We start from the raw sequence: 16,475 nt of genomic DNA, 5'->3' as shown, positions 1-16,475 counted from the left end.
GATCAATGGAAATGGGGAAATCATTCATTCGTCTGAAAATATTATCTGCACTGCCTCGAGGCCTTGTTTTAGTGCAAAGCTGTGGTAATTGGGCAGCCAATCATGATGGAAAGATAGAAATTCAGGGTATTTTGTGATGACATTGTGGTGTGCCAAATCAAGAGGACTTGCCCTACTCATTCCAATAATCTCAGCTAGGTATGCCTAATCAGGCAGCACTATGGGAGCCAAAGGGACAGCAGCAGTCACTACACCATTCTGACCAAAGAATCAATTTCTGAAAATGCATGACATTCTCAAAATTGCATCATCCTAATTCATAGTAACAGGCACACTATGGTAAAATGATCGTGGTTGTTGTACATAGTCGTCTTTGGCTATTTTCTGAGGGAAAATGGAATAAATTGTATTTGAAGGGTCTGACACGAAAGCAAAATTTGAAATAATATGTGCAGCATATTGACCACCTGCAGACTGCCAATGACTCAACCCACATACCTGCTAATGCATGCTAGACTAACAAGGTACTCCTCACCATAGATGGTTTCTGGAGGAAGAAGGATATAAACTGTCCTAACATGGCATTGTGCTATGTCTACCAGATATAAAAACACAACAAAGATGTGCATCAAAGCAACGATTATAAGCACTACAGAGCAGGATTTATACACTTAATGGTAAGGTCCTAGGGAGTGTTGCTGAACAAAGAGACCTTGGAGTGCAGGTTCATAGCTCCTTGAAAGCGGAATTGCAGGTAGATAAGATAGTGAAGGCGGTGTTTGGTATGCTTTCCTTTATTGGTCAGAGTATTCAGTACCAGAGTTTGGAGATCATGTTGCGGCTGTACAGGACATTGGTTAGGCCACTGTTGGAATATTGCATGCAATTCTGGTCTCCTTCCTATCGGAAAGATGTTGTGAAACTTGAAAGGATACAAAAAAGATTTACAAGCATGTTGCCAGGGTTGGAGGGTTTGAGCTATACGGAGAGGCTGAATAGGCTGGGACTGTTTTCCCAGGAGCGTCAGAGGCTGAGGGGTGACCTTATAGAGGTTTATAAAATCATGAGGGGCATGGATTGAATAAATAGACAAAGTCTTTTTCCTGGGGTGGGGGAGTCCAGAACTAGAGGGCATAGGTTTAGGGTGAGAGGGGAAAGATATAAAAGAGACTTAAGGGGCAACCTTTTCACGCAGAGGGTGGTACGTTTGTGGAATGAGCTGCTAGAGGAAATGGTGGAGGCTGGCACAATTGCATTTGGATGGGTATATGAATAGGAAGGGTTTGAGGGATATGGGCTGGGTGCAGGCAGGTGGGACTAGATTGTGTTGGGATATCTGGTGGGCATGGACGGGTTGGATTGAAGGGTCTGTTTCCATTCTGTACATCTCTATGACTCTGACTCAAATTCCTCCATCACCTCATCCACTTTCCATCTCCCTCACTTCCTGCTGCCATACAATTCTGATATCTCAATTTTTCTCTGATTATAGTCTCTCATTTCATCTGAATTTTCTTTACTCTAACACCAGCAGTCATGCTATCAGCAGTCAAGGCCCAAAATTCACAAATCCTCTCCTTAAACCTCTTTATCTGCCCTAAAGAGGCAAGAGAGAATCTTAACACTCCACCTTGCCTTTAATGGCTATTACTATTGATGGGACCAAAACCATCAACAAAATGGAGGTCACCGAGACAAGAACCTGAACCAGACTAGCCACATCGTACGACTGCTAGAGTGACCCAAATGATGGGCATTCTGCAGCAAGTAACTCCCCTTTTGACTTTCCAAATTATTTCTCAGCTGCAAGACACAAGTTGAGGGAATATACTCCAGTTGCTTTTGAGTACGGACCTCCAAGAACATTCAAGAAACACAGCACATCCACGACTAAGCAGTGTGCTTTATCAGGAGCCCACACCCTCCGAACCGTCTGACATCCACATCTTCTAAACTTACAACCTCCACCATTTGACCCCTTGAGCCTGCTGTGTAGTTTAATAAGGTTATGGTTGAGCTGATCATGACCTCAACTAACTTTTCTAGCCTTTGTCCATAAACCTTGACTCCATCATAATTAAAAAATCTGAATATATTCAAAGCGGAGTGAGATAATGACTCAGTTTCCATATCTCCATGGGTTCAAGAATCCCAAAAATTCACAAATGTCAAAAGAAATTTCTCATGTCTGTAATAAATGAGCAGTTTCCTATTTTGAATCTAAACTCAACAATCTTGATTTAATAAGATCACTTCTCATTCTTCTAAATTCCCATGAGTATAGCTCCAACTGATTCAACGTTCCTCAGAACCCCTTCATCCAAGAAATCAAGCCGATGAACCTCCTTTCAGCTTCCACCAGTACAGTATACCCCACTGTCATAAGGAGAGCAAAACTGTATGTGGTCTCACTAACACCCTGGACAGCTGCCAAGGGGTCACTACTTGTTGCCTAATTTCCAAGTCATGAAATAAAGTGTATTCCTTATAATGACTTTTCAAGTTCTGTTAATTGTTATAGTAACCTTATTTCGCTTGGAACTGATATTAGCTTGTTGTTACTTGCAATTAGAACTTTTAAAGGGAGACTGGTGACATGCCCAGGTATTGTTGCCAACTGGTTACAATTGATGTTTAAAAAGGTGAAAGGTTGTAGGTTTAAGATGGTGTCTGAAATAGGGTGTGCGCAGTTCTGGTTAAGGCACTCCAATGACACAGTAACAAACTTCTGGTGGAATCTCTACCAAGCAGTTCCTTGTTAGACCTGCCTCAAAGTTCCCCACCATCCCGAATTGAAACTATACCACCATTCCTTCGCTGTTGCTTGATCAAAATCCTAAAACAAACTCAATTACAGCTTCGAGGGTGTACCTGCAGGAAGACCCTTCACCTTATTACAGATGCTTAGGAACACCACAATAAATATTGGCTTTGCCAGCAGTGTCCACAGCCCTCAAACAATAAAGATGCCTTTCTTAAAACTTATCCTTTTGGACTCTTGGCCTAATATCTCCTTATGTGCCATCCATCAGAAAGGAGAATGAGCAGACGCAGTGAGTGACTAGCACAGACAGAGAAAACCAGAAGTGAAAAAATACTTGCTGTTTACAATCTTAGGACTGCCCAATGTAATTTATGGCCAATGAAGAACTTTCAAAGTGTGGTCTCTGCTGTTTTCAGAAACACAGCAGACAATTTACACACAGTAAAGTCTTCAGACACAATAACGAAAGCACAATTCACCAGAATTGCAAAAAGAGGAAGAAGAACACCTATACAATGTATTCGCCAAAAACGGATACTCCCGCAATTTCATCAACAGATGCCTAAGGGAAAGACAACGGAACGAGGACATGCCACAGCCCAAAGGACTAGCCACACTACCATACATCAAAAATATTTCTGAACTGACAGCCAGACGACTACAACCACTAGGACTCATAACAGCACACAAACCAACAGCCACTCTCAGACAACAAATCACCAGGATGAAGGACCCGATACCCAGCATGAACAAAACCAACGTAGTGCACAAAATCCCATGCAAGGACTGCACAAAACACTACCTACATAGGACAAACGGGAAGACAGCTAACGATCTGCATCCATGAACACCAACTAGCCACAAAACGACATGACCAGCTATCCTTAGTAGCCACACACGCAGATGACAAGCAACATGAATTCGACTGGGACAACACTAGGGCAAGCCAAACAGAGAACAGCCAGGGAATTCCTAGAGGCGTGGCACTCATCCACAGATTCAATCAATAAGCACATCGACCTGGACCCAATATACCGACCACTGCAACGGACAGCTGGAACTGACAACCGGAAGTGGCAGGTACAAATCACTATAAATGCCGGAGGAAACATCATAGAAATGCTTCACAGGAGGCTCCCAAGCACTGAGGATGCCATCTAGACAGGGGACGAAACGTCTCTCTTTCTTTTTCCTCAGAACTTGTACTTAAGAATCTGTACTTAGGTACCTCATGTGACAATAAAGCTCATTCTAAATTCTAAACTGAAAAGAAAACTAGAGTAATTGGCTGGTTAGTTGATTGGGTGAGGGTTGGAAGAACACAGATCAGTAATGACGTACTATTCTATAGAAAAGGGAAAGGAAATAGATGAATAAATTAACATACTCTATTGTTTTACAAAGCACATGCAAAAGGAGTAGTCTATAGTGAACTGGAATTGTTCAGCAGGAAAGATCGTGGTAAAGAGTGGTGAGGCCAAGATTTATGGTAAGAGTTCCAGCACAGCTGTGCTTTTAAGCATCAATGATGAGCTAGAGTTCGATACTTCAACACCTACCATCTCCCAAGACTGGAAGGATAAGGAAAACAAATACAAGAATCCCACTTATCCACTCTTGCCACCTCTAACAACTAGTTACAGCAGAACAGTGACTCTGCCATAAATGAGGTAACTGCTCTCCTCTCTAGAGTTCTCCCAAGAGTAGATGGTGTGGTCAAGTGAATGACAAGATAACTAATGATAGTGGGTACAAACTTTAACAAACAAGTCAGGAAAAAATTGGCAATTAAACACTAATTACTGATACTGTTCTAAGTTTGAGAGAGAATCTGGTTGTGTGGAAAGGCTACAGAAGTTTCAATTCTTCTGCTTACAGCAAGGAAGATTTAACAGGTGTTCAATATTATGGCTTTGAAATAAAAACCAAAATTATTGGAGCAATTCGGCAGATCTACACCTAAAAGAAATAAATCTTTTCTTGCTCAGCAAATAATCATTTAAGCAAATTGAATAGTAATTGGACGTAAGCACTGTACGTGAAAAGGAGACAATTTCAGGGCCACAGATAAAGCCCAGGGAAACAAGACTAACTTGGTGGTTCCTTTAAAGAACAGTTCAGATCCAAAGGGTGGAAAAGCCTCCTGTGTTTTATGATTCGATGAATTAGGGCTAAAGATATCACAAATGGAGACAAGGAGTTGCGTGTGTTCTGGAACCAGAGTAAACCAGATAACTAACCAATGGGCAACACTCTCCACTGATCAATGTCTGGATATATCAGTTCACAAACATTGCTAACAGTACTGATAAGCCTGGCTATTTCAAACTCAATCATGATGATGGGAACGACAGAGTCAAAACTGACAACAATCAAATTAGGATTGATGTTGGGAAGCAAAAAAATTGAAAGAGATTTCCTTGCCGTGGAAGCATAAACCACAAAATTAAGAGTCAGGTGATCTGTAAGTTCTGAAAGAATGAATAAGAGGGGACATTTTTTTGTTATTCTCTTTGTGAAATACTAGATTATTGGAAATTAGATGGATCTGCATTAAGTAGAAATATCAGGCCTGCAAAACAAAGATCCAGATAATTTAACAGTTGTATGCACAGCACCATGTCATAGAAAAACAGCATGCATACCTCTTGATAGCAAGAAAAACATTACAACACAAAAAAGTCACAGAATAATGCAAATGCCATCAAGTTGATAAAAAGGAAAACATAATGTAGCACAACGATGCTTGCTCCTAATTGTGATTAGTAACAGCACAGTTACCATTTTGGGTTACAGGTGAACTCAGAGTAGAATTAATCGTGGCTATTCCTTTTCATGGAGCCCTCATGTACCAAATCAGCAAAGTCAGCCAGGGTTGAATGGAGAAATTTCTCTGAATGGTTCCTTGTTGCAGTTACTTGGATGATATGCTCTGTAGTTTAAAAAAGGAATGCATTTCTAAAGAAGGAGTCACTTGCAATTTGCTTCTTATTGCAAGGCATTCAACAAGGTGGATTAGTTAGCAAGGTTAGATCACACAGAATTTAGGAGAGCAAGCCACTTGGACATAAAATTGTCTTGAAGGTAGGACAGAGAGAGTAGTGGTGCAGGGTTGTTTTTCGGACTGGAGAGTTATGACCAGCGGTGGGCTGCAAGGATTGGTGCTGAGTCCACTGCTTTTTGACATTTATGTAAATGATTTGGATGTCAATGTAGGAGGAATAATAAGTAAATTTACTGATGATACCAAAATTGATGGCATAGTGGACAGTGAAGAAAGTTACCTCAGAGTACAATAAGACCTTGACCAGATGGGCCGATGAGTGGCAAATGGAATTTAATTTAGATAAATGTGAGATGTTGCATTTTGGTAAGGCAAATCAGGGCAGGATGATTAGAGTGGTGCTGGAAAAGCACAGCAGGTCAGGCAGCATCCGAGGATCGAGAAAACCGACGATTTGGGCAAAAGCCCTTCCTGGTTAAGGGCTTTTGCCCAAAACATTGATTTTCCTGCTCCTCGGATACTGCCTGACCTGCTGTGCTTTTCCAGCACCACTCTAATCTTGACTTGGATCTCCAGCATCTGCAGTCCTCACTTTCGCTTCCGAGGGAGTGTTGCCAAACAATGAGATCTTGTGGTACAGATCTTGGTGTGCAGGTTCATAGTTCCTAGAAGGTGGAGTCACAGGCAGATAGGATAATGATCACAACATTTGGTATAGTACATTGAGTATAGGAGTTGGGATGCCATGTTGTGGCTTTACAAGACATTGGTTAGGCCACTTTTGGAATACTGCATTCAATTCTGGTCTTCCTGCTATCGGAAAGATGTTGTGAAACTTGAAAGGGTGCAGAAAAGATTGACAAAGACGTTGCCAGGGTTGGAGGATTTGAGCTACAGGGAAAGGCTGAAAAACTGGGCCTATTTACCTTGAAGCATTGGAGGCTGAGAACCTTGGAGGTATATAAAATTGGGTATTCACAATGTCTTTTTCCCCAGGGTAGGGGAGTCCAAAATTAGATTTAAGGTGAGAGAGGGAAGATTTAAAAGGGACCTAAGTGATAACTTCATGCAGAGGACAGTCCATGCATGGAATGAACTGCCAGAGAAAATGGTAGAGGCTGTACAGTTACAACATTTAAAAGCCATCTGGACGGCTATTTGAATAGAAAGGGTTGAAGGATACGGGCAAAATACTAGTAAATGGGATAGATTAATTTAAGATATGTGGTCTGCATGAATGAGTTGGTCCAGAGTCTGTTTTCACACTGTACGACTCTTTGACTCTAAACATTGCATTGCTGCTATCAAATGAAACATCACAACAATGATAAAGGGAAGCTTCATCCTAGAGTAAGGGGAAAAGTCTTGCCTGAGGATTGAAGCAAGTACTTTTAGACATAGGTTCTATAACTGGTAGAAGAATAAACTCAGAATCATTGCACACAATACAGCCTTCAAGCTGCAGATGATCATTCCAGCATTCTCACTGCAATACAATTTCCATTCATCCATTTACAAAACAATTAGCCTTAAATTATAAGCTTGGAATGTCACTGTTGGCCAAAGGAGGAGAACCCACAAAAGGATTTGACTCGCTAACCTGATCTCAGCCATTCGAAGGGTCTGTTTCTATGTTGGAAAGCTCTAGGATTCCATATGAATACAGGCAATGACATTCTCCCACAAAAGGTGAAAATATTGATGGAAAAGAGAAATATAGAAATACCAACTCTCAAAACCAAGGCTGCAAGTCCAGATGCAAATGATCAAAGCACAGCAATGACAGATCATTCCTGTGGTCGAAGGCATTGCTCAGGCGGCTTACTTCTCAATGTAGCACTGATGTTTCCACAATGATCACACTGATTGCCAAACTAATTTTAAATAAACTCTTGATTGAAACCTTTTAATATCTGCTCACAAGGTGTAACTAAGGTATAATTACGCACAATTTAAAAACAAGCATCAGCAATAAAAACAAAAGGTCACAGGTCAGATAGATGCTGATATTCAAAATCAATGTTCATTTTCAAAGAAATGATAATTTGCCATTCTGATTCTGACAGAACAGAGGGGAAAAATTCTTGCATTTTCTCCCCACTTGAATTACTTCAAAATGAAATATTCATTTATTCACTGAATCCTTTCATTCATTTCCTTTAATATGCTGGAACATAAATACATTTCAAAAACAACAGTAAATATTCATAGATGCAAGACAAATTAACCAGCCATAAGCTGTTTGAAGAAGGCTCTGTTGTACCTGTCTCAGTTAAATAGACCCTGTATACTTGGCAACTTGCCTTACACGTCACCAATTACATCGGGAAGTTATGGTTTTGTTTACATTCATTGGGATTTGAAACCTTCCATGGAAAGCAAATGCTATCAGTCTGAAAGATAACTTATAGGATTGATGTATAAGAGTGAAAAAGTCTTAACAATGACATACAGATGATTGGTTAAGACCCTATCAGTGTAAAACCTGAGTACAATGTGCAGGCTTTATCTCCTTACCATCGTAACACTTGAAGGTTCAGAAGTTCTCCAGAAAGATTCTTAGGATAAAGGTACAAGCAGAAACTAAGACAACAAGGTCTATATTATTTGAAAGCTGAGATGATCCCATTGAAATGCAAATTGTGATGGGTTCGACAGGAGTAATGCTGTGAGAAGACTCCCTCTAGCAGGGGAACGGAGAACACAGGGTCACAGTCCCAAAATAAGCGGTTGACCACTTTGGACTCAATTGAAATGATTTCTTTCTAATTCACTGAATGTGGGGTCACTGGCTAGGTCTGCTTGTATTGCTAATTCAGCAATAAACCAGCTGTAGGTTTGCAGTCACATTTGGCCAGACCAGGAAAGGATGGCAGTTTCCTTCCCGAAGAGCATTAGTGAACCAAATAGGTTTTCTCTAAATGTCCAGCAGTGTCCTGGTCATTAGCACATTTTCAGCATTAGACTCTTTATTCCAGGTTTTTACTGAATTCAAATTCCATCACTGGCCATGGCAGGATTCAAACCCGGGGTTCCAGAACATTACCTGGATCTCTGGATTAGTGGGCTAGTGAGAAGGACATCACTATCCCGACAAGATTTCACTTAAAGGTTGATGAATCTTGGAAATTTTCTAACGCACATGGATGTTGAGGCTCAGTTGCTGACTATATTCAAGTGTTCCTGCTCCTCAGATGCTGCCTGACCTGCTGTGTTTTTCGACTCTGATCTTCATCATCTGCAATCCTCACTTTCTCCATCTATGGATTTTTGTCTACAAAGGGGATATGGGGTTACTGCAGCAAGGTGGAGCTGAAATAGATCAGCTATAATCTTACTGATTGTGAAAGCACACCTTGAAGTCGAATGACCTACTGCTGTTCCTATTTATGCCTTTTTGACCCTTATTCCAATGTTAAAATAATTGATCCAACAAAAGTGAGAATCTACAATTCTGCTTGAGTAAGGCAACCAAAATTAGAGAAGGATACAGCAATTTTCACAGCATTCAATAATCCATCAAGTACTTCTCAATCCCTTTGCTCTCACCTCTCTTACTACACTCTCCTACTAATAAAATTCAAAATGTCACCAGTCTTTGTTTTTGTTTAATTAACCTGTACCTGAACGTTCAAAGAATTCTGCGTTTCAAGCCGCTTTTCATCCACAACCTTCACCCACCGAAACGTGCACCAACGGCTTCCAAAATGCAAAACTAACCCTTATCTACATTAAACAACATGCAGCAGCAGCTTACCTTACCTCAAGTTGTTTGTCAAACTACTTATTCACATTACCAGTAACCTTTGAGAAAATCCCATCCAGTAAATGCAGGCTTTGCTGGCAAAGATCATGCCTATTGCCCCTTGTCCTCAAAAGGCTGATAGAGAGCCGTCTTTTTGAAATCAACCATGAGCCTCACAGCCATTACAAATGGGTGAAGTACATTATTGTGCTCCTGGAATCATGAGTAGGCCCCAATGTGTAAGATTAGATCTCCTTCCCCAACAGACATGGGGAAACCAGGTGAGTTTTTGTTTCTAGCTAGCAGCTTCACACTCATTACTGAGGGCAGCCTTTCATTCCAGGTTTAAATCGCTGATAACAATTTAAATGCACTCAGCTGCTGCAGGGAGATTTGGACTCATGTCTCCACAGCATCAGTCTGCATTATGAATCCTGCAATATCATCACTGCACTCCAATTCCAGCAATCCCCATGCATAATCTCTAAGTACAAACACAGAGAATGCTGGAGAAACTCAGTACGCCTGGCAGCAACTGTGCAGATAGAAACAGAGTTAATGTTTCAAGTCTGATATGACTTTTCGGCTTCTTTGTCACTGGCTGTGAGAATGGCAGCACCGCCCAGCCAGTGCTAGTGAGATCGACAGCACCACCCAGCCAGTGCCAGGGAGAATGACAGTGCCGCCCAGCCAGTGCCAGGGAGAATGACAGTGCCGCCCAGCCAGTGCCAGTGAGGCAGACAGCGCCACCCAGCCAGTGCCGGTGAGGACGACAGTGCCACCCAGCCAGAGTCAGGGAGGCAGACAGCGCCACCCAGCCAGTGCCAGGGAGAACGGCAGCGCCACCCAGCCAATGCCAGGGAGAACGGCAGCGCCACCCAGCCAGTGCCAGGGAGAACAGCAGCACTGCCCAGCCAGTGCCCAGGAGAACAACAGCGCCACCCAGCCAGTGCCAGGGAGAATGGGTAGCAGCCATGTTGGTATATTAGTGATTAAAGCTTGACAATATTCTAGCCTTCACATCTACCCATGTGCCAAATATGCTGCATGGTGCTTTTAACTGGACCACACTAGTCATTGTAGGTGTCAATGTCAGTGTGTAACTGGGTTCTGGGGGAGTGCTCTCTTTATCTAATTTGTTACAATAATGGCAAACATGGATTACCAATGTTTGACTTCCCTAATTTGATTTTAATATCACCGATTGCTCACGAACTAAAAATGGTTTTGAAAAGGACAAATGCTGAACTGAAATGGTTGCTGTTGATCACCTGACTAGGTTGAACCGAGCTCAGGAAACTATAATTAAAGAAGGATTAGTTCTCAGATGTTCACACAATTGACTGAGGTCATGGAAACACCATCACACAATCACTACATAGTCCGACTTGGATATATTTTAACATTTTGAATCAATACCCTGGCATTTCTGACCAAGTTCACTGCTGTAAGAAAACCATTAGTGAGGAAAACAGTAATTTAGTACAAAAGATAACCATAACTTCATTGAGCATTAAGTGCAGCCTCATCAATGTCACCAAATCCCAGGAATATATTCCAGAAAAGAAAATGCCTGCTGATGGAGAATAAGGCATAAAAACAAACATTTAAGGCAAATGTTTTCCTTTAGCTTCTTAATTGCTAAGCCATTAAATTCACACAGGACTAAGGGCAGCTGATATTACTGAATAGAAATAAACTACTCGATTAATAAAAATAGCTCAATTAAATCATCTGAGATATAACAATGGGACAAACAAACCTTGTTTTCTGATAAGCCACTTCATCAACAATCTAAGGTTCACCATATCTTACTTAACTTCAAGACAATATTTGAGGAATTTTCACTAGGGTCACTGATTCCCTTTAGGGAAGGAACCTTCCATCTTTACCTGATCTTTATCCTACCTTTACATGGGATACCGCAATGTGGTTGACTTTTGATTGCTCTGTGGTCAATACCAATGTTGGCCTGGCTAGCAGCGCTCAAATCTCATGAACAAATATACATACAACAAGAAAAGTAGTCGAGCTGAGCTAAATGCTTGACGCTGATTTCAATATCTCTCAAAAGAAACCTGCTTTTCGCCTGTAAACAGCTAATACACCATCAGTAATCGGACTGCATCTACGCTCCTATGAAAGCGATGCCTGCATACAGCCAGCTGGAAGAACCTCAAACATGCATGGACTTAATGGACTCTAATTCAGATGAACAAATTCCAATATCTTTGATTTTAAGTAATTTGTGACTTCTGTTCTTTCTGTTTGCTTTCTTTTATACAGGGCTGTGTGATATTTTGCAATCTACCTGTTCAGAGATATTGTTACATACCTTTGGAGCAGTGGGATGTGAACCAAGGAACCATTAGCCCAGCCGGCACAGCACTATACTGCACCACTACAATCCTCTTACAGGATTGCAAGAATCTGTGTCACAAATCACTTCCCCGGGCTTCAAATGCAGGAATAAACCTTACCCTGTTCTAATCCTAAATAATTCATTTTTGGGGTCATTTTTAATTTGGACGTCACATGCTACTGTCTGTTTTTGTGTCTGAGAGAAAGATCGGAGGATAGTTTCTAGGAGTCCTGCGGAATGTGGACTCAGGAGGAGAGGGTGACGAACCAGAAACAGGAGCAGGAAGTGAGGCAATCAATGTGAGAGCAATTCAAGAGGAAATTTCAAACCTAGATCAGCAAAAGGAAAAAAATCGTGATCTATTGTAGAGTTGAATGAGATTTAACAACACATTGAGAGTGATAGAGACAAAGGGAAGGCGAAAATGAGAGTTAGAAGGACAGGGAGGGAGGGAGCACGGAGGAGGGGAGAAAGACAGGGAACAGGAATTGAGGCAATCAATGTGAAATCAGTTCATAAGGAAATTTCAAACCCAAATCAGCAAATGGAAAGAATTGTGATCTCTTGTCAAGTTGAATGAAATGTAACAGATCATTGAGAGGGGTAAGAGACAAAATGAAGGCAAACGTGCAAGGGGGGAGGGTGGGAGCTAGGGGTAGAGAGAGATGGGGTGGGGGGGGGTGAGAAGAGATGGAGAGAAGTAATTGAGGCAATCTATCACAGCAATTCAAGAGGAAATTTCAAGTCCAGATCAACAAAAGGAAAGACTTGTGATTCCACACTGTAAGTAATCTAATCTAATCTCTTTCTGGATCAGTGGTGCTGGAAGAGCACAGCAGTTCAGGCAGCATCCAACAAGCAGCGAAATCGACGTTTTGGACAAAAGCCCTTCATCAGGAATAAAGACAGTGAGCTGGAAGCGTGGAGAGATAAGCTAGAGGAAGGTGGGGGTGGGGAGAGAGTAGCATAGAATACAATGGGTGAGTGCGGGAGGAGATGAAGGTGATAGGTCAGGGAGGAGAGGGTGGAGTGGATAGGTGGAAAAGGAGCTAGGCAGGTCGGACAAGTCATGGGGACAGTGCTGAGCTGGAAGTTTGAAACTAGGATGAGGTGGGGGAAGGGGAAATGAGGAAGCTGTGGAAGTCCACATTGATGCCCTGGGGTTGCAGTGTTCCGAGGCGGAAGATGAGGCGTTCTTCCTCCAGGCGTCTGGTGGTGAGGGAGCAGAGGGGAAGGAGGCCCAGGACCTCCATGTCCTCGGCAGAGTGGGAGGGGGAGTTGAAATGTTGGGCCACGGGGCGGTGTGGTTGATTGGTGCGGGTGTCTCGGAGATGTTCCCTAAAGCATTCTGCTAGGAGGCGCCCAGTCTCGCCAATGTAGAGGAGACCGCATCGGGAGCAATGGATACAATAAATGATATTAGTGGATGTGCAGGTAAAACTTTGATGGATGTGGAAGGCTCCTTTAGGGCCTTGGATAGAGGTGAGGGAGGAGGTATGGGCACAGGTTTTACAGTTCCTGCGGTGGCAGGGGAAAGTGCCAGGATGGGAGGGTGGGTCGTAGGGGGACGTGGACCTGACCAGGTAGTCACGGAGGGAATGGTCTTTGCGGAAGGCGGAAAGGGGTGGGGAGGGAAATATATCCCTGGTGGTGGGGTCTTTTTGGAGGTGGCAGAAATGCCAACAGATGATTTGGTTTATGCGAAGGTTTGTGGGGTGGAAGGTGAGCACCAGGGGCATTCTGTCCTTGACGGTTGGAGGGGTGTGGTCTGAGGGCGGAGGTGCGGGATGTGGACGAGATGCGTTGGAGGGCATCTTTAACCATGTGGGAAGGGAAATTGCGGTCTCTAAAGAAGGAGGCCATCTGGTGTGTTCTATGGTGGAACTGGTCCTCCTGGGAGCAGATACGGCGGAGGCGGAGGAATTGGGAATACGGGATGGCATTTTTGCAAGAGATAGGATGGGAAGAGGTGTAATCCAGGTAGCTGTGGGAGTCAGTGGGTTTGTAAAAAATGTCAGTGTCAAGTCGATCGCCATTAATGGAGATGGAGGGATCCAGGAAGGGGAGGGAGGTGTCAGAGCTGGTCCAGGTAAATTTAAGGTCAGGGTGGAATGTGTTGGTGAAGTTGATGAATTGCTCAACCTCCTTGCGGGAGCACGAGGTGGCGCCAATGCAGTCATCAATGTAGCAGAGGAAGAGGTGGGGAGTGGTGCCGGTGTAATTACGGAAGATCAACTGTTCTACGTAGCCAACAAAGAGACAGGCATAGCTGGGGCCCATATGTGTGCCCATGGCTACCCCTTTGGTCTGGAGGAAGTGGGAGGATTCAAAGGAGAAATTGTTAAGGGCGAGGCCCAGTTCAGCCAAATGAATGTGTGTGTCGGTGGATGGGTACTGTTGGGGACATCTTGAAAGGAAAAAAAGGAGGGCTTGGAGGCCCTGGTCACGGTGGATGGAGGTGTCGAGGGATTGTATACCCATGGTGAAGATGAGGCGTTGGGGGCCGGGGAAACGGAAGTTTTGGAGGAGGTGGAGGGCGTGGATGGTGTCTCGAACGTATGTGGGAGTTCCTGGACTAGGGGGGATAGGACAGTGTCGAGGTAGGTAGAGATGAGTTCAGTGGGGCAGGAGCATGCTGAGACAATGGGTCGGCCAGGGTGGTCAGGCTTGTGGATCTTGGGAAGGAGGTAGAACTGGGCAGTGAGGGTTTCCCGGACGATGAGGTTGGAAGCTGTGGGTGGGAGATCGCCTGAGGTGATGAGGTTCTGTATGGTCTGGGAGATGATGCTTTGGTGATGGGGGGGTGGGTTCATGGTCGAGGAAGCAGTAGGAAGAGGTGTCCTTGAGTTGGCGTTTAGCTAATCTAATCTAATCTCTTGTTCAGGTGAATGAGATTTAGCACCTTCTGGATTGGAGGCGGCGGGGGTGGAGGAAAGAGAGAGAGAGAGAGAGAGAGAGAGCTCGGGGGGGGGGAAGAGAGAGAGAGAGAGAAAAAGAGAGAGAGAGAGAGAGAGAAAGACAGACAGAGCTCGAGGGAGGGAGAGAGAGCGCACAAGGAAGAGCGTGTGACAGAGAGTTTACTGAAAATTCCAAGGGCTCTGCCCGAATTACATGAATGACATGTTCAGTGCCTGAAATACCCACATCCTGTGAAAAAGGCTATGATTCATATACGAGACAACCAAATCGCTTGCTACCGAAACCTAAATATTCAATAAACTTTGCAGGCACAGAGTTAAATAATGGAGTGAAAGGCTGGAGATGTGGATCTGGAACAATCCCTTATGAGTTGAGCAGAGTGTTTTTTTTTGAAACCTGGAGTAAGCACAATATGGTATTTACAAGATGGTGTTCCAATAAAAAAATCAATGGATAAAGCTCACTAAACTGTCGTGGAGGGGGAGTGCAAAAGGGAACATTTAAAGAGCTGAAGTTTTGCTCCAACCTGATTTCGAGAATGCGGCAAAGAGAAATGTAGCAACAGATCTAACATGGCAATGAAATTGTAATTGTTGATGTCAACTAACTAATTACAAATTATAGAATCCCTTTAATGTGAAAAAGAGGCCATTTGGCCCATCAAGTCTCCACCAATCCTCTAAAGTGCATCCTAGTCAGATCTATCCCCCCACCCTATCCCCCAACCTTGAATTTCCTATGACTAACCCAACTAACCTGTACACGTCTGAATACAGTAGGCAATTTAGCATGGCCAATCCACCTAACCTACAAATCTTTAGACTGTGGGAAGAAACCAGAGCACCCAGAGGAAACCCACGCAGACATGGGGAGAAGGTGCGAACTCCACACAGACAGTCACCCAAGGCTGGAACTGAACCCAGATCCCTGGCACTGTGAGGCAGCAGTGTTAACTACACATGTTGTGCACTTTTCTGCCTTTTGTGTCTACAGCATTAAACTGTACTGTATTGAAGAGGCAAATAGTTTACCAAGAACATAACATCTGAGTAAGCAGCATATACAGTTGTTTGGGGCATTATAGATTGGGGCAGCACAGGGGCTGTGGTTAGCACTGCTGCCCCACAGCAGAAGGGGCATGGTTTAAATTCCACCCTCAAGCAACTGCCCGTGTGGAGTTTGCACATTCTCCCCGTGTCTGCATGGGTCTCCTCAGGGTGCAGGTTAGGTGGACTGGCCATGTTAAGTTGTCCAAAATGACTAGGGATGTGCAGTCTAGGTGGTTTAGCTATGAGAAATGCAGGGTCACAGGGTCTAGGTGGAATGCTATTCTGAGGGTCAGTGTGGACTTGAGGGGCCGAATGGCCTGCTTCCACACGGTAGGAATTCTCTGATTCCATGAAAATCTAGCTTTGAATAGGGAATTAGACGACAGGGTCAGGACTGAATGATTACTGTTACACAAAACCTAGATGATCAGATTTACTTTAGCAGCTTGCTGGAAGTGAAAAAGCAATTGTAGTTTTGTTTAAAATCTGTAATCACAATAATCCAATTTAGTGCAACAACCTTGGATACAGCAAATCCTGATTCAATTCTCTGTCTCATTTTCTCAGGCATGTACACACATGCTATCATGCACAATAATAAAAACCACCAAATTAACACTTGATCGCTGCAC

General features: G+C 43.4%; 1 protein-coding gene across 3 annotated transcripts in view; it reads right to left on the bottom strand.

Annotated features, from left to right (window-relative positions):
* pnpla7b (patatin-like phospholipase domain containing 7b) overlaps positions 1-16,475 on the bottom strand; it is a 335,345-nt gene that overhangs the window by 148,227 nt on the left and 170,643 nt on the right. The gene's annotated exons all lie outside the window — the stretch shown is intronic.

This window comes from Hemiscyllium ocellatum, chromosome 21 (assembly GCF_020745735.1).
Source record: "Hemiscyllium ocellatum isolate sHemOce1 chromosome 21, sHemOce1.pat.X.cur, whole genome shotgun sequence".
NCBI classification, from domain to species: Eukaryota; Metazoa; Chordata; class Chondrichthyes; order Orectolobiformes; family Hemiscylliidae; genus Hemiscyllium; species Hemiscyllium ocellatum.
Note: the sequence above shows the minus strand (reverse complement) of the source record. Positions and strands in the feature narration are given on the sequence as shown.